The sequence below is a fragment of the Peromyscus californicus genome, unplaced genomic scaffold (assembly GCF_007827085.1).
Source record: "Peromyscus californicus insignis strain IS unplaced genomic scaffold, ASM782708v3 Scaffold_11__1_contigs__length_118956290, whole genome shotgun sequence".
In the NCBI taxonomy this organism is placed as follows: Eukaryota; Metazoa; Chordata; class Mammalia; order Rodentia; family Cricetidae; genus Peromyscus; species Peromyscus californicus.
In genome coordinates this window covers 59,525,838-59,551,533 of record NW_026294402.1, presented here as the reverse complement: position 1 = coordinate 59,551,533, position 25,696 = coordinate 59,525,838, and the positions used below count along the sequence as shown (strand labels likewise).

The 25,696-nt window shown below is 41.4% G+C and overlaps 1 protein-coding gene across 3 annotated transcripts in view; it reads right to left on the bottom strand.

The window, feature by feature from the left end:
• Dennd4a (DENN domain containing 4A) overlaps positions 1–18,919 on the bottom strand; it is a 114,125-nt gene extending 95,206 nt beyond the window's left edge. For 2 of the 3 annotated variants that reach the window (XM_052712143.1, XM_052712151.1), the window contains exon 1: positions 18,664–18,919. The gene's annotated coding sequence lies outside the window, so the exon portion shown is untranslated. The remainder of the gene's footprint in view (positions 1–18,663) is intronic. The other variant, XM_052712134.1, reaches the window with a different exon arrangement.
• Between the last annotated feature and the right edge of the window lie 6,777 nt (positions 18,920–25,696).

Sequence of the window (25,696 nt, the reverse complement as noted above, 5' to 3'; positions counted from 1 at the left end):
GCTTTCTCTCCAGATCCATTTGCATTCTGTTTAATTAAAGTGTAACAAACATAAAGAAATTACAACTGCAAGAATCCCCACTATCCATTATGAATACCTCCAGTGTCAAGAACAGAGTATTGCCAGGAACAGAAAGCCCCTCCAACTTTTCCAGAGAACCACCGTTTTGCATTCTAATGCTAGATTTTTCTCTTTGTGAACATTATAAAAATGGAACATGGAAGGACTCACACAGTCTGTATTAGGGGAGGGAGGCTTGCTTTTTCATCTTATATCATTTTTGAGAACCAGCCACAGTTGTTCTGTGTAACAGTAGGTTGTTTGTTTTCGTTTCTGTATATTTTTTCATCTTAATGACAATTTTTAAACAATTCTGAACAACTTTTCCTTATCTACTCTTTTGTTAGTGGACATCTGGTTTGTTTCCAGTGTTAGGCTACTGTGATTACAGAGTTGGATAGAAATTATTGTATATGTCCTTTGACACATAAATGCACACTTAAAAAAACAAGAAGGAGATCACTAGCACATGGGTATATGCATATTCAACGTCAATAATATTTTCCAAAGTGATTATAGTAAAACCTTAGAGTTGACATTAAGGCAGCTTAGAAATGGACAAAAACTTGACTTATTTTTCTAATATAGCAGTTGTGTGTTCTAGAATCATCTGAGCAGAGTTCAAATCTCAGTTCACCCAGTGTCAGACTGTCAGGCAAACCAAAGCTTCTGATCAGACACTACACACGGGGCAAGTAATGGACCTTAAATAATTAGATACCAAGAAAGGTGCTTGAAAAATCACAGTGGGGCTGACTTTGCTTATCCTTCACTTATTTTTTGACTTTGCATTGATTTGGGTTTGAGCAACATTAGTGACCACACTTGAATGCTTAATGCTGAAAAGGCTTAGAGATCCAGTATCATGGCTCTGGCTCGTACTCACTGATCAGATGGCTACTGAATGGACAGATGCCAGCTTTAGTTCTCACTGTTCAGAACTGAGCTAGCCTTTTCCTCTACTTAGAGAATCTGACATGTGTGTCTAGAAAGAAAGTAGACTCTAGAAGCAAGCATAGAAACTTGACCAATCACAAAGCCAGATACTTGTTTGTCATACTTTGGGAACAGGCACTCTGGCCTGTCAATTCAGTGCACTCACACAGAGTTGAAATCTAGAGCAAGTACAGCAAGAACAGGTTAGATCCATTAGTGGGATTCTTCGGGTCATGTGTACATATGAGTTGGCAGTCTGTCACCTACAAGAAGACTTTCCCACTATAACTTGACCATGATTCTGGTCACTAAGCAGACAGAACTGTAAAAAAAAATTTGTGTTGTTTATAAGCGAAAGAGACATCCACTTCTTTTTTTTTTTTTTTTTTTTGGTTTTTTGAGATAGGGTTTCTCTGTGTAGCTTTGCGCCTTTCCTGGATCTTGCTCTGTAGACCAGGCTGGCCTCAAACTCACAGAGATCCGCCTGGCTCTGCCTTCCGAGTGCTGGGATTAAAGACGTGTGCCACCACCGCCCAGCGACACCCACTTCTTAAATCAGTGGCATACTGTACCCAGTGACAATATTCCAGCAGCACCATCAGTGAATGAAGTCTTGGGAAAAGGACACTGACTTTTCACTTTGGCTATGGTCTAGCCCTGAAGTTTGTTTCCTGTTTTTTCTCAGCATGTAGCTCTCCACTCTTGTAGTCATTTCTGCAGAATAACTAATATCCTTCTAACACATTCACTAAATCTTACTTAGGCTGACCAACGCTGACTCCTGCTTACAATGAAGACTCCTAACAGTAGATACTCCTACCATGTGCCAAACTTTGTGGCAGGCAATGACAGCACAAAGAAAAATGGTGTAGCTGCCTTACAGGAGCTTAACAGACAAGTCAGAAAAGTAAATGAGCAACATAGGAAGTGATGAGCCTGTAACCAAGAAGACAGAAACGAGAAGAACACACAGTTTAGGCTTGAGAAGTCTGAAAAGAAAGAGGCATCGTGGGTTAGGAGATAGCAAGGCAGTGTACATAAAAGGAGGAACAGACCAAGTCCTGTTACTTCCCCTTTTCCCTGTTCCTCGACTCCGCCTACACAATGTCAGAAGGGTATCTGAAGCTGAACACGGTGGCACATGCCTGTAATTTCAGCATTCAGGAGGCAGAGGCAGGAGGATCACTACAAGTTCCAGGCCAGCTGTCACTTCAAAGGGAGACCCTATCTCAAAAAACAAGCAAACAAACAAGCAAAGCACATCTAAATATAATTCAAATAATGTGGAGAAGGTAGTGAAGCACATTTTGAAGTGGAGAAGGCAAACAGTGTCTGGTTTTGTGGTGAGGAAGAAAAAGCCACAATTTCTGAGTTGGATGACAATGATGGTATTTTTGAGTCTGCTCTATGAACTTCATGCTGAAACACACACACACACACACACACACACACACACACACACACACACACACACACCCCACCCCTCATTACCACCATAAAGCTGGCCTCTTACTTCCCTTCTCTCCATAGTCACTTCTCAGAATAGTAAATCTGGATTTTTTGGGGGGGAGGGTCTTGTTTTGTTTGGTCATTTGTGATAGGGTGGAGTAGGAATCATGAATGAATGCATAAAGGAAGTAAAAGTGTTCATCAAGTAACCAGAGTAGTGAAGCAAAAAGCATTCTTCTGCATAGACTTTTACGTAATAGTAGGTCCAACTCCAAAGAGGAAAAATGATATAAAATAATACCACATGGGACCAGTATGGTAGTGCACACCTGTACACCCAGCATTCAAGAGGCTAAGGTAGGAAGATTTAAAACAAAACAAAACAAAACAAAAAACTGTGTATGGAGCCAGGTGTGGTGGCACATGCCATTAACCCCAGCACTCAGGAGGCAGAGACAGGCAGATCTCTGTGAGTTTGAGGTCAGCCTGTTCTACAAAGAAAGTTCCAGAACAGCCAGGATTGTTACACAGAGAAACCCTGTCTCAAAAAACCAAAACCAACCAACCAAAGAAAATTTTACTTTATTTAATATTTGAAGTTCATTTTAGAGCTACCTCTAGGTATATATCATTTTCAGTAGGTATATATCATTACATTAGGTATATATCACTTTCACCATTACTTTTCCCCACCTTCCTCAACACTTAGTTTGATATAAACTATGCTTTCTATAAATTTTATAAGTTCTCTCATTTTCAGTCTATTTCCCTCTACAAAGGTCTATGTGTGAACAGGAAATGTAATTATACAAGGAAACTAACAACCCAATTAACCAACTACTAGAAAATTCTGATAAAAGAATCTAAAAGGAAGCTATCAATGACATCTTATTCTCAAAGGTGGCAAAAAGCTAAAGAACAGATAGTCTGAGTATTCTAAAATCTACAACTGTCTTTTCAAAAGGACCATAATTACTGACATGTGAAGGGCAGGCTTGAAAACAGGGTTTAATTTCAGTTTCATTAAGTTAAATGGTGTAAACTTCACTTGAGTTTCACTGTACAGAGTTCCCCTTTCCATAACTCCAGGTACCTTTGCAAATTCAAATTCAGCTCCTCCACCAGAACACTCACATCAAATGATCAGCTCCAGCAAAATGAGTCCTGCTCTGTGCTGTCCCTATGAAAGACTGTCATTGTCTAGTCTTGGGCTTCAAGAGTATATATACTATACATACTTTATATGATATCATACTAATACCATAAGAAGTTCTCTGAACATCTACTCTTCTCCACCAGAATATGAATTCTCTGAGAGTAAACAATAATACCATTCTACTCTGTAAATACTTGTTTTAGCACAGTCCTTGGCATTACACAAACAGTACATAAATGCTTGCTAAATAAGGAATATCATACTGGTGATATAGCTTAATGGTGGAGTACTTGCCTAGAATATCCTTGGTTCAATCCTTAGCACCAGAGTTTTTAAAAAGTCATGCCGGGCGGTGGTGGCGCACGCCTTTAATCCCAGCACTCGGGAGGCAAAGCCAGGCGGATCTCTGTGAGTTTGAGGCCAGCCTGGGCTACCAAGTGAGTTCCAGGAAAGGCGCAAAGCTACACAGAGAAACCCTGTCTCAAAAAACCAAAAAAAAAAAAGTCATGATTATTAATAATGTTATTAAGGCCAGACACATTGCGGCACCACTAAGGGGGCATCTGTTCTGGAGGCTAGCCTGGGTTATATAAAAAGTCTAAGGTGAAGCCGGGCGGTGGTGGCGCACGCCTTTAATCCCAGCACTCGGGAGGCAGAGCCAGGCGGATCTCTGTGAGTTCGAGGCCAGCCTGGACTACCAAGTGAGTTCCAGGAAAGGCGCAAAGCTACACAGAGAAACCCTGTCTCGAAAAACCAAAAAAAAAAAAAAAAGTCTAAGGTGAGCCTGAGCTACATAGTAAGCCTACAACTCAGAGATGTGTTTTAGAAGTTAATATATTAAAGATGGTATATATTAATATACACGTATTCATAGAATGAGTTAAACTACAAATTCTATACACAGAAGCTAAAAGGGTACCTCTACCTCTCACCTGAAAAAGGGAGAAACGTTCATGGCTTTCATAATAATGACCTTTGAACAGGGAGTGAAAGCATTTGGGTTCTTTGGTATTAAGTAAAGACACTGAGCATTTTCTTGAATTTCATTTAAAAGTTAATTTTATTTTTCATCATCTAGTATCCTTTTGTAACCACCAACTGTCTTTGGGAAGCTGTGTGTCCTATCCTATTCCACAAAACTAGGGCTGAGAGTCCTGTTCAGTGAAACCTCGGTTTCCTTTGCCATAGCTGACTAGGCCAGGCAGAAATACTTGCCTCATACTAGATTTTCTCTTAGGGGTTTAAAATGAGATCACAGAATCATGAAACAATAAATGAATTTAGAAGTCCGAAGACAGCCTGACAAAGAAGCACAAGCCTTTAATCCCAGCACTGGGAGGCAGAGGCAGGTGGATGAGCCCAAGGCCAATCTGGTCCCAGGCTAGCCAAGTTACACAGAGAGATCCTGTCTCAGAAACGAGTCAGAAGACATGTCTAGCCACACAAAGTGGGGAAAGACAACACGCAGAGAGACAAAAATGAAAAGAACAAGTAGGGGCATGGGAATCAGGCTGGTCCAGAGTGCTAAGACAGCCGCTGCCTGACTACTCAGGAGTGTCCAGCTCTTGGTCTCATGCTCTTCTGGCTGTTTGGCTGTTCTTCTACCATTAGATGCCATGAAATCCCGACATCTTTGTCATTAATTCCTATTTTGAGTGAGTTAGTCTAAATTTGCTTTCTACTGCCTATAAACAAAGAAAGCTGATCAAACAACAACCCTCAAAACCCCCAAAGAAGGTCATGGGCATGCTGTCTTACTCCTGTATTCTCACCATTCATGAGGAGGGAAAGGTAGGAAGATTATTCCAAGTTTAAAGCTGATATAGAAATATACGATACAGCCAGGCAGTGGTGGTGCATGCCTTTAATCCCAGCACTTGGGAGGCAGAGCCAGGCGAATCTTTGTGAGTTCGAGTCCAGCCTGGTCTACACAGTGAGAGATCCAGGACAGGCTCCAAAGCTACACAGAGAAACCCTGTCTCGAAAAAACCAAAAAAAAAAAAAAAGAAATGTATGATATAGAAATGATAAGATGAAAGCATAATTATTGAATCTACTTTAATACAAAAAACTATTAATCTTACATATTTTACATTAATATGGTTTTTGGTTTATTGATACAAATTTAAAGTTAATTTTGTTATATTATATGTACATTTCTACTCTTGTTTAGGGTATTATATTTGTGCATCTCATTTAAAAATTTAATATATAATTTAAAAATACAAATTAAGTCATCTACAACAACAAACTTATAATCATGTTAGGTATCATACAGAGATACATTTCAGATAGATAGGCAATTTACAAACACTTCAAAGATCTGCAGAATATGGCATTTAAAATGTTTTAATAACTTAGACTTTTCTTGACAGTGAGACATGTCTGCTCCTGGCAGCACCAATTACTTCAAAGAGAATGATGGGCATCGAAGAAACTCCATATGGAGTTTGTTTTCTTTATGGCAAAAGCTAGCCATGTGGGCAAAGAAACTGCCCATGCCTCAATTGCTGACAGTTACTGTCCAAACTGGATCAACAGGACACAAGAAAGGCAACTGCAGAACTTTGTCAAGAGAAGGTGGGACAGTCCTTCAAAATTCCCTGCTTCACAGGAAAGTCTGTCAGACATTTAGGCCTGTAGGGCAGAGTTGGATGCCCAATGTTGCAGAGAAATTTTGGATGACTGTCCAGGCAGCCTGATGTCCCTATCATTAGGTAACATTTCATCCTTCTGGAGTCTTTGATGGAGTTGAAGACTAGATAGTCATAATTACAGTTTTCATTAGTCATGATAAAAGATAAATTAGATACAAAACATTGGACTCACAAAGATAGATGATAGAGTATTTTCTTTATTTTTGCCAAATACAAATAGACAGTGTTACTATAACTCTTACTTAATAACTGTTTTTGTTGTATATAATCTTACTATGTTAAAGTTAAAACTTCCCTTTTTAATTAGACAAAGGGGAGGAAATGCTGTGGAATAATCCTCTTGTACACTGTAAAGATTTGTCACTCAAATTGGTTTAATAAAACGCTGACTGTCCAGTAGCCAGGCAGGAAGGATAGGCAGGGCAACCAAATTAAGGATGATGGGAAGGAAAAGAGCAGAGTCAGGAGTCACTATCCAGACACTGAGGAAGCAAGATGAGAATGCTGTACTGAGGAAAGGTACCAAGTCATATGGCTAAATGTAGACAAAAATTATGGGTTACTTTAAGTGTAAGAGCTAGTTAGTAATAAGCCTGAACTATCAGCCAAGCATTTATAAATATAAGCTTCTCTGTGGTAATTTGGGAAGCAGCTGCTGGGTATTTGGGAGTTGCTGGTGGGACAGAAACTTCTGCCTACATAAAGCAGCCTGGACTATATATGGAGTCTTCAGGACAGTCAAAGCTACATAGTAAGATCCTACCTTTAAAAAAAAAAAAGAAAGCCGGGCGGTGGTGGCGCACGCCTTTAATCCCAGCACTCGGGAGGAAGAGCCAGGAGGATCTCTGTGAGTTCGAGGCCAGCCTGGGCTACCAAGTGAGTTCCAGGACAGGCGCAAAGCTACACAGAGAAACCCTGTCTCGAAAAACCAAAAAAAAAAAAAAAAAAAAAAGAAATATTAAAATATCAGTTAATCAGAAAAAGAAAAGTCTTATTTTTAAAAATATCTATGAAACTAGAAACTTCAATCAGTCCTTAGCCTAAAAGAATGAAAAGTATTCATCAATGAGAGTAGGTTCAACAGCACATGGGTCCAACTTCAGTGAAATTATTGCCTACACAGCAACATGAATAAATACTATTACAAAGCTGGGGATGTAACTCAATGATAACACACTTGCCTAGCAAGTCCAGGTACCCAGGTTCAATCCCCAACATTACATTTTTTTTTTTTTTTTTGGTTTTTCGAGACAGGGTTTCTCTGTGTAGCTTTGCGCCTTTCCTGGAACTCACTTGGTAGCCCAGGCTGGCCTCGAACTCACAGAGATCCGCCTGGCTCTGCCTCCCGAGTGCTGGGATTAAAGGCGTGCGCCACCACCGCCCGGCACATTTTTTAAAAATACATATTTATGGGGGCTGGAGAGATGGCTCAGAGGTTAAGAGCACTGATTGCTCTTCCAGAGGTCCTGAGTTCAATTCCCAGCAAGCACATGGTGGCTCACAACCATCTGTAACGAGATCTGGTGCCCTCTTCTGGCCTGCAGGCACACATGCTGTATACATAATAAATAAATAAATCTTTAAAAAAGAAACATATTTATATAAAATATTATTACAAAGTTCTGACATCCAGGAAAAAATGAAGATGGAAGGATAGGGAATATCTTAGAGCTTATTTGACAGAGAGAGAGAGAGAGAGAGAGAGAGAGAGAGAGAGATTGATTTTTAATTCTTCAGACTCTCACTATATAGGTCAGGCTGGTCTAGAACTCATCATCTTCCTGACTCAGACTCTACTGTGCTGGGATTTTATAGGTATTTGCCACTACACCAACTTAAATTATTTTTTACAGAAAAAATAGTATCACTTAACTATCATCTTGACTAAAAAAGGGGGTGAGGATCAACTTTTCTGTTGATAACAGCCAGCTCTATTTAACAAACCAAAATATAATTTCAGTTTTTCCTATTCACCTACATCCATTCTCTTAAAAACATGATACTTAAGAGTCTCCAACTAAAATACTCAATGCTAAGACACTGATCTTTTAAAAGTGCAGCTCCTGACACCACCATCATTATATGGTATTAGCTTCTAACACAAGAGTGATACATTAAGATTTCCACATTAATTTGATAATAGTTAGAATTTTCCTTTAGCAACTTAAGACCTTTTAGAAAAAAAATCCAGTTTCTATAACAATTTTCAAATGGATACTGAAGAGCAATGAATACAAGTAATTTTGTACTATTCCTATGATCAAAAGAAGATAAACTTACTCTCATATAATCAAAAACAGTGAGACAGAAAAACCTATAAATTTAATAGCAAGCTCAGAGATAAAAATAAAACAAACAAGACTTCTATCAATTTGCCAAGATTATACAGATAGTTTTAGTATTCAGAACAAAATAAGGAATGCTAAATCTAAGGTGAAAGAAAAGGATTCTGGAATAATAAAAAATGACTGTAAGTAAACAAGTCTTAATCATTTGCAACAATGGAAGAAGACAGGGTATTGATCATTTCTAATGTCTTATATTACCTCTGCAAAGTTATTACTGAAATTACATGATTGAAATTATCCAATATTCTGATATCATTTTAAAATAAACAGTGAAGGTATAATGGACATGTCTGGCTCAAAAGTATAATGTTTTACCCTAATTCTACCTGTTTGTTCAGCCCCCTCACACCTTAACCCATATCTGGAAAAGTTGGTTAAATACCAAACAGACTAAGTGAGGCTTAAAAGTAAATGGTATTCCTAGAATTCTAGCAGAACTACTAAGCAAAGCATGCTGAATTTTAAATGAGCAGCCAATTATGTAGTATAATTATGAAATGCTAATTATCATCAATGTCAATTTCACATGTGTGGCAAGAAGCCAAATGTTGCAGTTGCTAGAAAAAGGGGACATAGACTCAACTTTTCAGGACATGCTGAAAAGTTAGAAATGTTATCTTTCACTGTAAGATCCAGATTTCCTTGGTGGGTTCCTTCACTCACTGATTCAAAGCCTAATTGTGAAAACAGACACATAAACTCAAATATTCTAAAGTCAACAATAGTTTGAATAGATTATTCACTAGGTACCAGACATTGTTTCAAATGCTTTGTTTGCATTACCAAATTTAAGTGTCACAACTTTATAAATGCATCCTTTTCCCAATTTTACATAGGAGGAAACTGAGGTACAAAGAAACAGAAGCAAAGCCAGGTTCCAATCCCATTCCCACTGAGCTTTAGCCAACAACTTGGTACTCCCTCACATACTACAATAACTGATCCAACAAATTCTTTCTTAAATGGCATATATTTATCTTCTGTGTGTGCATGTGTGTCACAGCACGCGTGTGGAGGTCAGTGGACAACCTTCTAGACTTAGTTCTCTCCAAAATGCAGGTCCTGGGGAATCAAACTTGGGTTGTCAGAACTTGGCAGCAATCACCCTTTACCCACTGGGTCATCTTTCTGCCCCCTCCATAAATTCTCACTGAGTGACTTCTCTGGAGCTTGAGATATAACAAAGTAATTATGAATTACTCCAGGAGGAACCCAATAATCCATATCTGAGAAGGCTTTCTGGAGGAAGTAATAAGGCCCTAAGTGATTCTTAAAGGATAGAAAGGACTTAGCTAGACAAAATAAGAAGGGAGGAACGACAGTATTCTAGGCAGAAGGACCACAGCAGCAGTGCAACACTCCAGAAATAACACATATATTCAAGGAAACTTCAAGACGCAGTGCTATAAGGCTGGAGTGGAAATGGAAAGTAGAAACTGTAAGAGTTAAGATTAGAGAGCCAGACAAAGGCCAAATCGTGGAGAATTTTAATGACATGACATGGTAAGGAGTGCTGGCTTCATCCAGTTGACAAGTGAGGAATTTTCAATTGGTGTTTTAGACATACCATTCTGGCAATTCTGAAAAAATGAATTTCAGGAATCAAAACTGAAAACAAGAAAACCAGTGAGAAGAAAACAGTTCCTAGTAAGCACTGGAATAAGGATGCTATGAAAGTTTCTGCTTCAAAGTGATTGAATAGACAGAGAGATGATTCTGTGAACAATGGCCCTTGCCACCAAGCCTGAAAACCTGAGTTTAAATTCTAGGAACCATAGGTAGAAAAGAATTTACTCCAGCAAGTTGTCCGCTGACCTTCATGTTCGGGCATATGAATATGTCCATAAATAAACTAACTAATTCTCTCTCTCTCTCTCTCTCTCTCTCTCTCTCTCTCTCTCTCTCTCTCTCTCTCTCTCTCGTTGGTAAATAAAGAAGTATAATAAAAATTGTATTAAAAAGATTTAACAAGTAAGTTGGGTGTAGTGGCAGGAGGATCAAGAGTTAACTAGGCTACAAAGTAAGTTGGATGTCAGCCTGGGTTACACATACCCAAAGAAATAGAGATTTTCGCTGGCTCACACCTTTGATCCCAGCACTTGGAAGGCAGAGCCAGGCATATCTTTGTGAGTTCAAGGCCAGCCTGGTCTACACAGGGTGTTCTAGGACAGCCAAGGCTACACAGAGAAACTCTGTCTCAAAAATAAATAAATAGATAGAGATATCAGTGAATGAGTGGATATAAAAAATGAGAGTGAAAGATAAGAAGGACTTGTATGCAATTACTAAAAGCCTCTTCCTTGAATTATAAAGTCACTTCCTTGAATTATAAAGTGGTCCATGGTATCTCTGAAATACAAAAAAATAAATAAAAAGCAAACTTTATGAAGTAAATAAGTTCAGTTTAGATAAGATAGATAAGAGTTTGAGGAGAAGATGACAAGTTAGATAAGGCATTGTAATCTTAATCCAAGTAAATGTTCCAAGTTAGAAACATCAATCAATAAATAGATAGACAGATAGATAGATTGATAGACAAGATAGATAGATAGATAAGAGGAAAGAGGGGGGAAAAGGGAGTTGCTCTAACATTTGTAAATATCCCAAAAATACTTTAAAATAAGCAAAACAATCTTTTTCAAATAAGTAAGAAAAAGGCCAAGTAAAAAATATGTAAAGAAGGGGCTGGGAAATGGTTCAGCAGGTAAGAGTGCTGGCTGATCAACCATGAGGACCAGAGTTCAGATCCTAGAAACACCTAACAGGCCAGGCATCCCATGCAGGCCTGTAACCCAGATCCAAGGTGAACAGAAACAGGAGAATCAGTGGGGCTTACCTAGCCAAGAAAACACAACTCCCCAGTTCAAGAAGAGACCCTGCCTCAAAGAAATAGGCAGAGAGTGTCAGAAAGGACACCTCACAACCTCTTCTGACCTGAATCTGCAAACAGCTGCACTCCCTGACACACTTGCACATATACTCACACAGACACATAAACACACACAAACAAAACAAGTCTTTTGTTCTTTTTCTCCTTTTGAGACAGGGTTTCTCTGTGTAGCCTTGGTTGTCCTGGAATTCACGCTGTAGACAAGGCTGGCCTCAGACTCATAGAGATCCTCCTGCCTCTGCCTCCTGAGTGCTGGGATTAAATAAAGGCATTTGCCATCACTGCCTGGCAAAGAAATCTATTTTTAAGAAAAGAAATTATGTAAAGGATAGGAACACACAAATTACTGAAGATATGACCAAAAATAAGAATACTCAAAAAGATGAAGAGAAATAAACACAGGACAAAAAACAAATGCTATTTTACATTAAGCAGATGAGCAAAAACCAAAACCTAATACCTGGAAAGGATATACAGAAAGAAAAATACACATTGGTTGTCAAAATCTTATAAGTAATTTTAAAAGGGAAGAATACTTCTATGTAGCTAGAGTTTTCCTGCCTGGCCCACAGTCAGGACAAATCTCTCTCACCTGCCAGTCCCAAGCTGCTCAAACCGGATCAAGTAAACACAGAGATTTATATTGGTTACAAACTGTATGGCCGTGGCAGGCTTCTTTCTAACTGTTCTTACAGCTTAAATTAATCCATTTCCATTAATCTACACCTTGCCACATGGCTCATGGCTTACCGGCATCTTTACATGCTGTTTGTCATCATGGAGGCTGGCAGTGTCTCTCTGACTCAGCCTTCCACTTCCCACCTTTATTCTCCTCCTTGTCCCGCCTATACTTCCTGCCTAGCCAATGGCCAATCAGTGTTTTATTTATTGACCAATCAGCAACACACTTGACATACAGACCATCCCATAACACTTCTATCCTAGGACTCGGCAATTTCACAACCAGATCCATGACCTGGAAAAACTCTGACATGTTGCTTTAAGACAGTGGTTCTCAACCATCCTAATGCTGCGACCCTTTAATACAGTTCCTCATGTTGTGGTAACTCTAACTATAAAGTTATTTTCATTGCTACTTCATAACTGCAATTTTGCTACTGTTATGAATTGTAATGTAAATATCTGATATATAGGATATCTGATATGTGACCCTCATAAAAGTGTCACTAGACCCCCCCAAAGGGGTCACGACCCACAGGTTGAGAGCCAAAGCTTTAAGAGATAGAGTGATATTAATGAGGCATTGTTTATACCTGACAAAAAATGAAGGCCATGTAAACAAGCATTACTAGAAGAAATGATAATTGGCAGTCCAGTACATTCATCCAATGGAACCTACACATACCAAGACACAGCAATATCAATACCTACTTAAATTTATTAGTATTTGAAGAAAGGAAAAGAGAGAGAGAGAGAGAGAGAGAGAGAGAGAGAGAGAGAGAGAGAGAGAGAGAAGGAAGGAAGGAAGGAAGGAAGGAAGGAAGGAAGGAAGGAAGGAAGGAAGGAAGAAAAGAATGTCAGACATGGTAGACATGGTTTGTATTTTTTTTTTCCATGTAGTGCTGGCTGTCCTGGAACTCACTGTGTAGACCAAGCTGGCCTTGAATTCACAGAGATGTGCCTGTCTCTGCCTCCTGGCTGTCCTGGAACTCCTGTGTAGACCAAGCTGGCCTTGAATTCACAGAGATGTGCCTGTCTGCCTCCTGGCTGTCCTGGAACTCCTGTGTAGACCAAGCTGGCCTTGAATTCACAGAGATGTGCCTGTCTCTGCCTCCTGAGTGTTGGGATTAAAAGTGTGCACTACTATGCCCAGCTGACATGATTTGTCTTAATTACTGTTCTATTGCCATGACAAGGGCAAATTGTAAAAGAAAACATTTAATTGGAAGCTCACAGTTCCAGAGGGTTAGAATCCATCATCATCTTGGCAGGGAGCATGGCAGCATATGGTGATATTTTATTTGTACTGAAATGTGATTTTATTTGTATGTTAATAAATAAAGTTGCCTGGGGGTCAGAGCTAATAGCAAGCCATAGCAGAGATGGGCGTTCGTGGCGCACACCTTTAATCCCAGCACTTGGTAGGCAGAGCTAGGTAGATCTCTGTGTGTTCAAGGATACAGCCGGCATTGGAGACACACGCTCCAATGTGTGTCTGGAGGTCTGTACAGACAGGCAGTGATGAGGCAGTCACGTGGTTGGGTTTACAACCAATGAGAAGGCAGAACAGAAAGTCTCTATAAAGACAGACAGAAAGTAGGGCTCTTTCAGAGGGGTCTCTTGGCTGAAGAGGCTAGCTGCAGCAGGCGGGTAAGGCTCTTAGCTCTGATCTCTTGGCTTTCTTCTTTGCACTGGTTCTGTGTTTCTTATTTAATAAGACGGTCAGTTACATCTACAGCAGCAGGCAAGTGTGATGCTGGAACAGTAGCTAGGAGCTTACATCTGATCCACAAGCACAAGGCAGAAAGACAGAGAGCTAACGGGAATGGCATGGCTTTTGAGACCTCAAAGCCAAGCCCAGCGACACACTCCACACATCCTAATCTTTCCCAAATAGTTCCACCAACTGTGGATTAAGCCTTCAAATGTAAGAGCCTATGGGGGCCACTCTCAGTCACACTACCAAATGCTTTTTTCAAGTTTATGGAAATAGATTCATTTAATTTTTATGAAAACCTTATGAGATGGACATTTCTATTGATCCTATTTGAGAGGATAAGGGCACTAAGGATCTAGTTTAAATAACTCTAAAACCATTGAATAGTAAAGTCAAGATTTAAACCAAGGGGGCTGGAAAGAGGGCTCAGCAGTTTAAGAGTGCTTACTGCCCTTGTAGAGTTTGGTTCCCAATACTCATTCTGTGGTTCATAACTATCTGTAACTCCAGTTCAAGGGGAGCCAACACCCTCTTCTGGCCTCTGTAGGCACCAGGCATGCACTTGGTATATAGTTATACATACCAGCAAAACACTCATTCTCATCAAATACAATTTTAAATTTGTTTTCAAAGATTCAAACCATACTTACTTTTCTTATTAAAATTTCAGGTTAACATTCAAAGTACTGGGTTTCATCATGGCATTTTTCATAAGGATGTCATTATACTTTGTTCTCAGCACTCAGAGTTGAGCTGGGTATGGTGGTGCAATACTGTAACTCCAGGCTTGGGGAGGAAGGGACAGTGAGATCAGGAGTTCAAGGCCAATACTGTCTTCCTTCCAGCCTGATCTACATGAGGCCCTGTCTGAAAACCAATCTAGGCACCAGAGCAATGCTACATTCATTATACAGGTTAGAAAATGGTAAGGGAGATGGTGAGGAATGAAACTGGAGTGAACAAAGCAGATTGCAACTTCACATAAAGTACAAAGTTTCTAGACTGCTCTTTTAGAATTCAGTGTGGTAACTGTGATATACATAGTTCTTTTATATTAAATATATATCTGAAGCAAAAACGAAAAATGTCAACATTTTATGTAGGCATGTGGGTGTGTACTATATATTTTGGTAATTGGGTTTATTTTTAAAACTTTTCAAGAAGAAAAATGTCTCATCTACAAAACAACACTTACAGTTAGTTGGGCATGACATATAATCACAGCTGTATGGAAGAGGAGGCAAGAAGTTGGAAAGCTCAAGGGACAAACTGTCTCCAGAGCCAGTAAGAGAGCTGGAGAGGTAATTCATTGGGTAAAGTACCTAGTGCCCAGACATGAGGACCTGAGTTCTGAACCCCAGCACCCACACAAAAGACTGGGTGAAGTAACACAGATCTGTCTCCCCAGTGTTGGATGGGTGGGAGAGAAAAGCTGATCTCAGGAACTCAGCAGTCAGACAGTCTAGCCAACTGATGGACTCTGGGTTCACTGAGAGACCTTGCCTCAAAAAAAAAAGTAACTGAGGAAGGCATCTGATGCTGACTTCTAGCCCCCCCCCCACACACACAGAGAGAGAGAGAGAGAGAGAGAGAGAGAGAGAGAGAGAGAGAGAGAGAGAGACAGAGAGAGAGAGACAGAGAGAGACAGAGACAGAGAGACAGAGAGACAGAGACAGAGACAGAGAGAGAAATCAAACGAAAGTTACCACAGGATTAAAAATAAATTTCTGATCTCTATATTTCAGGTTTTACTTAAAAAACACACTTCAACATGAAATCAAATGTTCTAAAAAAGAATTTGAAAAATGGGTGTCTAGAACCCAAAACAGTTTCCAACTAGGAAAGTTACAAAAGGATATGAATACCAGGAGAAAGTGAGACAGGAAAAGCAGGAGACACATGTACTGATGGCCCCAAAAGCAAACAATGCTTCTCAGGCAGGGTTGGAGGGCAGAAGTCATGTTTTATTCACCTTTGTATCCTCAGTAACTAGCAAAATATTGGTATCTCTTAAACATCCCAATGCCGTTGCCTAACAACTAATAAAGTAACGAGGAAAAAACCGAGTTCATTATCAATAGGTGGCACTGTCAACATAGAGCAGTTGAGTGCTAGAAGGAAAAAGAACCCAGAAGTTAATGTGCACAGATGCAATCCATAGACCTAAAAATGAATTCACCCAAACAACCAGTTGCTTCTGTTATTGTGAGTGCACATACACACCATATTCTGCTAACAAGAAGGCAGTTTCTTTGTTGAATCAATAGTGCTTTAGATTTTCAATATTTTCTCTTAACTCTTTCATGTCACTTTGTGATTATAAGAACAGTAATTTAGCTGAATGTGGTGACATATATCTATAATCCCAGCACTCATGTGGTTGAGGCAGGAAGCTCTCAAATTCCAGGCCAAAATAGTGTCTCCAATACGAAGCTTTACACTACCCTTTTCGACTCCAAAGTGATATTGATGATATATAGTAGCAAAGTATAGCTGGACTCTCTTCATTCCACCCCACCAATTCTACTGGGGAAAAAAAAAAACAGCTGTGGATGGAGGGAACGGAAAGAAAGGAAGAAAACTTGATTCACTTTTTTTTTTTTTTTTTTTTTAGTATCTCCTTCCTCTACCTCTGGCAGGAAAGGGTGAAAACCTGAAAAGATAAGTCTCTGACATGGGAGAAAGCAGAAATAGCAAGTCCATTTTCCTGCTGGAGTAACTTACGCTTTCCGCTTACAATTATGAGACACCAGTGTAAACAAGAATGAAAGATCTGTAACATAACAACCAAGTCTACCTTTAGTGATGGTTATGAAAAACTAGGCTTCTCATAAGCAGAAGGCTTAAGATTCTGCAAACAACTAGAGTTAATGTAGTTTGTATCACATAGGAAGAAGATATTCTTCTTTGTTACATGTTTACTGTTTTCTGAATGAATTAATATGATGTACTCTGTCATTTCCTTCATATAAAGTCCCAGTTATACTAAATAGTATTCAAGTTGTCAGAAATGGGACAGTAATTCCAGGAACTTGAGAATCAATAACTACTTAAACCGGTGGTAATCCTGTGGAAGAGTTCAAATCAGCTCCAGGTTCCTGGGTCTCTTGCACAGACAGAAAAGACTTAGACTGTGTCACCAAACTTCAAAAATGTAAACTTGTGCAATTAAGCTTGAAATGCAGGCCAAAATTTCTCCTTTTCATCCCCAATATTAGGCTGGTGTCAAGATCAATTAACTTCCCTCACAAGCACATTCTTTCAAAATTCTTCCACAGTGAAGTAAGTCTGTGTTTAATAATTTGGAAAAAAGAGAATTATGTAACACATATAGAATGATGTTGGTAACTATATGTTATTCTAGACTCTTGCTGGGAGCTGCAGTTCAAAGGGAGTTTGTAAAAATGAAAAGCTGCTTCAAATGTCTCCCCCAAACAAAACAAAGTTCCCATAAAAGAAACCAAATACAATCTTATTTTAGGTTCAATTAGGGTTCAAATAGATCAGAAATTCTATTCACTTTTTTCAGAAGCTGTATCCCAGAACTACTATAAACAGAAACTGAACAACTTGTCCAAGAATCCTTACTTATTAACCAATCTTGGGTCCCCAAGAGACTCCTTTTTATAATAATCTCAAATGTATTACAATAGCTTTGTGTAACCTGGGCTACGATGTTTACAGGTGTCTCCACCTCCTTCCCCCAAGGAAAGAGGAGGTAGAATGAATGGGCTAGGCAGAAAACAGAATGAGGCTGTGTATATACACTAAACAAAAGCTTGTGATCATGTAATACTGTTTCTTTTACGCCTGGGTTATCCTTTTAATTCATGTCTAATACATTTAAAAGAATAATATATTCACAGAGTGACACAATTTCTGCCCTCCCGTGTCTCTGGCTGGCTGACACTCGCTTTCCCCTCAAATAAATACAAGCCTGTTGATGGATGCCTGTGCCGCTTTGCAAACAAGAAATAACTGTCCTGTAAGACAAATAAAAACCCTCTCTATGGCTCCGAAGCCAACCATACGTCCGAATAAAAAGCACACTGGAGCGACAACAGTCAAATTTCCCAGTATGTCCTGTCATTTAAAAGCACCATAATATGAAGAGAGATCGCTGCGACCCAATTTTAGATCACAAGCGTTTTTTTGCCCCTTCTCTTTTCTCCCCCCCCCTCACCCTTTCCCCTCCCTAGAAAGAGATAAACTTCAAAAGGAGTATTGATGACCAAGAATTGCGCACACACACACACACAGAGTAAAGGGAAAAAAAAAAACTGTCCAACTTGGACGCTGGCCGGGCTCACGTGGAACCTGAGCCCCGGCTGGGCCCCGGCATCTGGGCTGAGCAGCTGAGCAGCCGCGGGAAAGCAGCCCCCGCCGCGGGTTTGAAACCTGGAGCAGGTGGGATTCCGGGAAGCCACCTTACGTAACCGGCTTGTCAAAAATCCCAGCTTCAGGACCTCCCCCTGGTCCGCCCCCGCCCCATCACCCCAACAACAGCCCCAGGCCAGCACCGAATGGCCAATCTGGAAGGAGACCCCCGGAGCCCCGCGCGCGTTCCCACACGGAGGCGCGCGAACGCTCTCCCGGCAGCGTCTCGCCATCCTCTCCCGGACGGTCCGAGCCCCTGCCAGCAGCTGCCCGCGCCTGGCGGCCCTCCGACTCCTGTCGCCCTGCTCGGCGTCCCCCTTGCCAGTCACCTCCTCAGGGCCGTGACAGCTCCCCACGCCACCGATGCCCACGCCGCCGCCCCCGCCACTCACCTCCCCGCCGGCCCCCGCGCCAGCGCCGGCCAGAGCCCGAAGCGCGGGGTCCGATCCTTTCACGCGCGGCGGGCGGGACACGAGGGGGCTGAATGCCGCGACGCTTGCAGCCCGCTTAGCTCATCCCCCGGCCCGGCGCTCCGCCCTGCCGTCTCAGTCAGACGGGACTCCCCCTCCCAGCGCGGTCGCCACTGCCTCCGCCTCCTTCCTCAGCGCCAGCCGCCAAACCCACCGAGGCCGGCGCCATCTTGGGAGTGACGGAAAAGGCAAGGAGGCGGGGGCTGTGGCCTCGAAGACCAATCACAGGCCGAGTCTGACCCGAGGGGCAGGAGAAGGCCGGCTAAAGGGGTGGGTCGTGGGGGAGGGGGCTAAAGAGGACCCCCCCCGCAAGTGGGCGGGGCCGGGGGCGGGGCGGGACCAGGCTAGCTCGTGACGCGGGGTGTAGTTGGGGAAACGCGCCGTGGTTCCCCTTCTGTTAGGGAGATCCCGAGCCCCTGGCGAGTGTGAACAAGGCGTGCTGTACCTTCCTCTTTCACCATGTCGAGGCACAAGGATTCAGCTCTGGCTAACGACCTGTTTTTTCCTTCCTCCCCTGCAGTCCTAGCCTGCTAGAGAGAGCTTGTTGCTGCAGTCTGAGCTGAGAACCACCCACCAAAGTCACTGGCATTCTGCAGGAAACCCCCTGAGCCGTTAGCAACCACCAGTAGCTTTCAGTCCCAAGACAGAAGGTCAGGGAAAAGGGGAAATTCAGAGGGGTTCTCTAAAAAGTGCTTTGATAAAACACCTATTGTTGACTGAAGGGGTGTCCATTACATTGATTAATTGGATATGGCCTACTTAAACCAGACTACGGCTCCACCGTTAATGGCTATTGGCAGGTTGCCTTTGAAAAATGAGGATAATAAAGGTTGATTACCTCTACAGGGTTACTCAGAAATGCTATAGTGTATGCCTAAAAGTATTGAATAATGTTAGCTGTTATTCCAAGGACGAGTGAAGGAAGAAATAAGACCTTTAAAAAAAATCCCTCTAGGTTCAAGTTAATCTGTGCAAAACAGGCTTCACCTTTTTACTACCCGAGATTATGCTTTTATTTTATATCTCCATTTCTCTTATACTCATTCATTAAGACAACATTTTTGGGAACCCCAGCAGAGGGGACACCACGATCAGGGACCAGAAAAGGTCTGCTTTCAGGGACTTGCAGTCTAGTGGGGGAAGGGCAACAAAAAACAAATTTACTTCGCATTTGGAGAAGAAACAAGAAGATTATAGGAAGAATTCTGGGTAGAAAAATCATAGAATGCTTTTTGAAACCGGAGTGGGCAAGGGTATGCCCATCTGAAGCTCAGGAAGAAGCCAGTAAAGGGAGAAAGGCCCTGGGGAATGGAGCACAGCCTGATTGTGCAGAGACCCTGCAATAGGGAGGAGCTTGGCTTTTAGAACGGAGTGGAATCCGTGTTGCTGGGAAATGGGTTTTGCCTGGAGAAGCTTTACATTAGATTGGAGAGGGAGTTGAAGGCTCAGTTGTACAAAGCCTAGAAAGACACAGAAACAAGATCGGCTTTGATTCTAACTGCAGGCTGAAGCCACTGAATGGTAAGGAGTGAGCAAAGGAGTTAGGAACAGTGAGTGGCATTTGAAGTGTGACATCTATATTTATATTCCAGGCAACATATAGACCAGAGAACCTGACTGAAAGTTTTTAAAAATCTAAGTTTGAGCCCCTTCAACACTGAGTTGACTATAAATATAGTTTAGATTGTTTAAAGATGTGTAGGCATCACATAATATTGTGGAGAGAAAAATGCTAATTTCATTGAAAATTATTGAATGATATATATCACCCTTCCTCCCTTCCTCCCTCCCTTCCTTCCTTCCTTCCTTTCTTTCTTTCTTCCTTTCTTTTTTTCCTGAGACAGGGTTTCTGTGTGTAGCCCTGGCTGTTCTGGAACTCACTCAATAGACCAGGCTGCCCTTGAACTCAGAGATCCAACTGCCTCTGCCTTCTTAGCGCTGGGATTAAATTGTGCATCACCATGCTTGACTTGATATCATTTATTTTTAATCATTTTATATATCGTTTTGTTATAATGTATAGTTGCCTGTACAGATCAATGTTATTTGATGTGTATTTTTTTAATAGATTTCAGGTAGTAACCCATGTTAGTCAGTCTTAGTCATTTCTGCTAATGGGTAATGTTAGATACTGTAATTCCAAATGTATTTTTAATAAGCTTATTTTCCTTTATTTTTATTTTATGTCTACCACATGCATGCAATGCCTGAGGAGACCAAACCAAAACTGCAATCTTTTAACTTGGTTGGAGACTTCCTCCCGGCTGCCAATGTCATCACAGTGTTTATATCCCCATGTGAGGACATGGCTCTCTGCCAATCGATGGTTCCTAGAGAGTCTGTATCGTAAAGGGGTACAAGTAAACTTCTGGGGGAAGATGGATGCATCACTGTCTTGATTGCGTTGATGGTCACAGGTATAAACAATGTCAAAGTTATTACGTTGCACCTCTAAATATATGTATCCTTTAGACTTCAGTAGCACCACTTAAAAGCTTTTACTTTTTTACATTTTCTTCTAAGACAAGGCCACTATGTAGCCCAAGCTGGTGTCAAACCCACCTCAAGTCTCCTGCCTCCACCTTCCAAGTGCTGGGATTACATGCTTGTGCCATCACACCCAGTGTGTTCTGTGATGGAACCCAGAGATTGATGCATGCTAGGCAAGCACTTTAGCAACTGAGCAATATTCCCTGCTTCAAACAAACAAACAAAAACAAACTTTCTAAAGGTTCAGTTGGTAACTCCTGTTCTTTTTCCATTGTCCATAGACTTAGCCATTAATTGGTTTGATTGTTGTGAAACACACCCAGTCAGTTCCCCTTTAAAGGGTATCTTAGCATATTATAGTATCAGCAGTACAAAGCACGTTCAGTTGAGAAATAGATATATTCATCCACATTATAGAGTTCCAGTTAAAATATCATAAACATATAGGTGCAAGAAGAGCTTGTAGCATGGGACTCTTTAAAAGTTTCAGAAGTTGGACTGGAGAGATGGCTCAGGGGTTAAAGTGCTTACCGTGAGGGAGTGAAGACCCGAGTTCCACCCCAGGACCCACGCTTAAAAATCTGGACATGGTGGCTGTGCTAGTTTTTGCCAACTGGACACAAGCTAGGGTCGTCTGAAAAGAGGGAATCTCAATTGAGAAAATGCCTAAATCAGATTGGCCTGTAGGCAAAACTGTATGGCACAGTCTTGATTAGGGGTGATGTAGGAGGGCCCAGCCCACTCTGGGTGGTGCCACTTCTGGGCAGATGTTCCTAGGTTCAATAAGAAAGCAGCTGAGTGAACCACGGAATGGAATCTAATGAGCAGCCTTCCTCCATGGTTCTGCTTCAATTCCTGCCTCCAGGTTCCTTCTTGAGCTCCTGTCCTGACTTTCCTCAGTGATGAACTCTGATGTGGCAGTATAAGATGAAATACCCTCCCCAGATGGGTTTTAACTAGCTTTTGCTCACAACAACAAAAAGGAAACTAGAATTTTGGCCCAGCCCTTGTAATCTCAGCACTAGGGAGGTGGAGACAGGTTATTTGTATGTGTGTGCAGTTGCATATATGTGGCCAGTATATATGCATATGTGTGTGTGTAGGCCAGAGGTCAACTACAGTGTCATTCCTCAGATGAAGGCCACATTTTTTAAAGTTTATTATAAAATATATTTTTTATTATATATATGTTTTATTATTTTATTATAACATACATATATATGTTACTGGGCGATGATGGTGCACACCTTTAATCCCAGCACTCAGGAGACAGAGGCAGGTGGATCTCTGTGAGTTCAAGGCCAAACTGGTTTACAGAGCTAGTTCTAGGACAGCCAAAGCTACACAAAGAAACCCTGTCTCGGGAAAAAAAAAACAAAACAAAATAAAACAAAAACAAAGAGTTGCCAATAAAATACCAGGGGTTAAAAAAAAATAGCAGGGGTTCTCATTGGTCTGGAGTTCCCAAATAAGTAAGGCTTATTTGGCAGGGATCCACCCGTTTCTACTTCTCCAGCACTGGGATTACAAGCACATGCCACTATACCTGGTGTCTTAGTTAAGGTTTCTGTTCCTGTAACGAAACACCATGGCAAAAACAAGTTGGGAAGGAAAGGGTTTATTCAGCTTACACTCCCGTATCTCTTCATCATCAAAGGCAGTCGGGACAGGAACTCAAACAGGGTGGGAACCTGGAGGCAGGAGCTGATGCAGAGGTCACTGAGGGGTGCTGCTTGCTGGCTTGCTCAGCCTGCTTTCTTCTGGAATCCAGGACCACCATTCCAGGGATGCCATCATCCACAATGGGCAGGTCCTGCCCCCATCAATCACTAATTAAGAAAATGCTCTCCAGGCTGGCCCACAGCCAGGTCTTAGAGAAGCATTTTCTCAATAAAGGTTCTCTCCTCTTAGATGACTAAAGTTTATGTCAACTTGACACAAATCTAGATAATACACCTGGGTTTTTTTTATGGGAGCACTCCAGCTCAAACTCAGTTTCCCAGAATTGAGCAGAAAACACTTGACCAGCTGAGCTGTTTCTCTAGCCCCAGACCTTCTGTCTCCTGAAAAGAGAATTCTATCAAAAGGTAGCAGAGGCTCAAGACACTCAAGAGTGTTTGCCTAACATACAGGAGACTCCGTGCTTGATCGCAAATACTTTTCAAAATAATATTTTTACTATATGTTATAGGTATAGATGCTTTGCCTGCGTGTGTGTTTGTGCACTGTGTGCATGTCTGGTGTCCACAGAGATCAGAAGAGGGTGTTAGATCCCCTGGTATTGGAGTTACAGATGCTTGTGAGCCACTCTGTGGGTGCTGGGAATTGAAACCATGTCTTCTAGAAAAGCAACAAGTGCTCTTAACCACTGAGCCTTCTCTCCAACCTCTTAAGTACTTTTTTTTTATATTATAAATAAGTTTTTCTGCTGCTTTAAGCAAACAGAAATGATGGAAAACCAACATGGAACACTTGGCTGTGTTTAGAAAGTGTCTTCAAGTACTGCAGAGCCCTTAACAGTCAGATCTCAAGTCCTGGCAACATTCCAGGCACATGTCACTACAGTCACAGCTAAAGAAACTTGAGGCCCAAATGTGTCTCACACAAGGGGTTCTAACAGTATAGACATGAACCAGATAGGAAAAACATGGCTTACAAATCTCAGCCCCATGACATTTCTGAAATGATGTCATCCCTTTACACCTGGAACTCTATCTGGCTGTTTCTCAGAAGTTATTTTAAAACACTGTAGTTCAAATGATGCATGAAGGCAAACGATGAAAACTGTAACCGTTTACAGCATTGCAGTCCATGCTGCTTTACAGCCTAGTCCTGTCCACCTGTTAAAATTGGTGCTCCCATGGCTCTGCCAGACGTTTCGATGGCTTTTTAAGTGAAAACCTGTAGCCTTAAAGTAATCCTTGATATCTGTGCCACAGGGCTTCCTCATGGGTGTGAAAACCTTCCAGCAGCCATTTATGAGCTTTCACAAACTCTTTGGATGACTTCCAAAGCAGAACCTACATTTGCCAAATTATACTCGTTGTGAAACAGTGTTAGAGTGACATTGTCATGTATTGAGCCCACAAGCAGAAATGTATTAGTCACATGATCCTATCAGCATTTATTTCTTTAAATAGACAAATATGGTGTAATTCTTTTTGAAATACAATGTATCTAACAATTTAAAAGAATAACAGTAAAGCAATGTTATAATAGCAATGACCTATTCTGGGTCCAACGAGATGGCTCAGCCAATAAAGGCACATGCCAAAAAGCTTCCTGAGCAGAGTTGGGTCCCCAGGACTGACGTGGTGGAGGGAAAGAACAAGCTCCCCTCCCCCCAAGAAAGTTGTATGCATGCACACACACACACACACACACACACACACACACACACACACACACACACACAAATGTAAAAAATAAAATACAAAAGAAATCATCAATTCTAAACCTGATGCTTGAGAGAAATAACCAAGAACAGGGGGTTCTGTAGCAGTCTGGGCCACTGGTGTCCCTGCCCTTGGGTGGCCATCTGAGGCATCATCTTTGACTCAGCACCTTTTTATAGTTTTAAAAATAACCACTTCTCAATGTTCTCCTCGAATGAGTAATTCCACCTCTTCCAACAATGCCTCATAAATGCAACTTTTACTTCTGGAGTTATCTTTAAGCTAAAATTAATTCTAAGTATTGTGTTCTCATCATCCTCATAAATGCAACTTTTACTTCTGGAGTTATCTCTAAGTTAAAGTTATTTCTAAGTATTGTGTTCTCATCTGTGCTCCCTGACTCTGAGTGGTAAGACAATATTTTTCTAACTTTTAACATGTTCACCTCAGTCAGCATTTACATTCCAAATACCATGCAAAACACAGAAGGACCATGGCAGACCATAAGTAGGAACACCCAAGAGGCAGAAGGCATGCTCCCAGACAAGGGACTTTAGTAACAGTCAGACTGTGACAAGTTGCACACGAAGCAGACTCACTCATTGCTGTGGAAGCCCAGGGGATTGAATACTCGTTGCGAAGACTGAAGTGGGGGGATGACATTTGAACCAATCCTGACATGTCTTTCTTAGACCTTCTACAAATCTGAGGACATCATGGAGCTTGGGGCTGAGGGTGGGTCGAAGTAGACAGGGCATTTTTTTTCTTTGAATTTTTATAACAAATACAAAACCAGAAAGAGATGCTCATAAATGACTCCAGCCCTCGAACTGTCTTTGGGAGTGGCCAGAGGTTCGAGTCATTTGGAAGGATGGATATCTGTGCTGACTTGCAGGAAATATGAGTCAGCGTGTCTCATCTGCTCTACACGAGAGGTGCAGCCTGGAGATTTGGAAAACACCAGGCTGAACAAATCAGACACCAACTTGCTTTGTTTGTATTGACTGATCCAGACACACGTCCTGCAAAAAGGACGGGGGAGGGGGGGGACACCCTTTTATTGCCAAGGC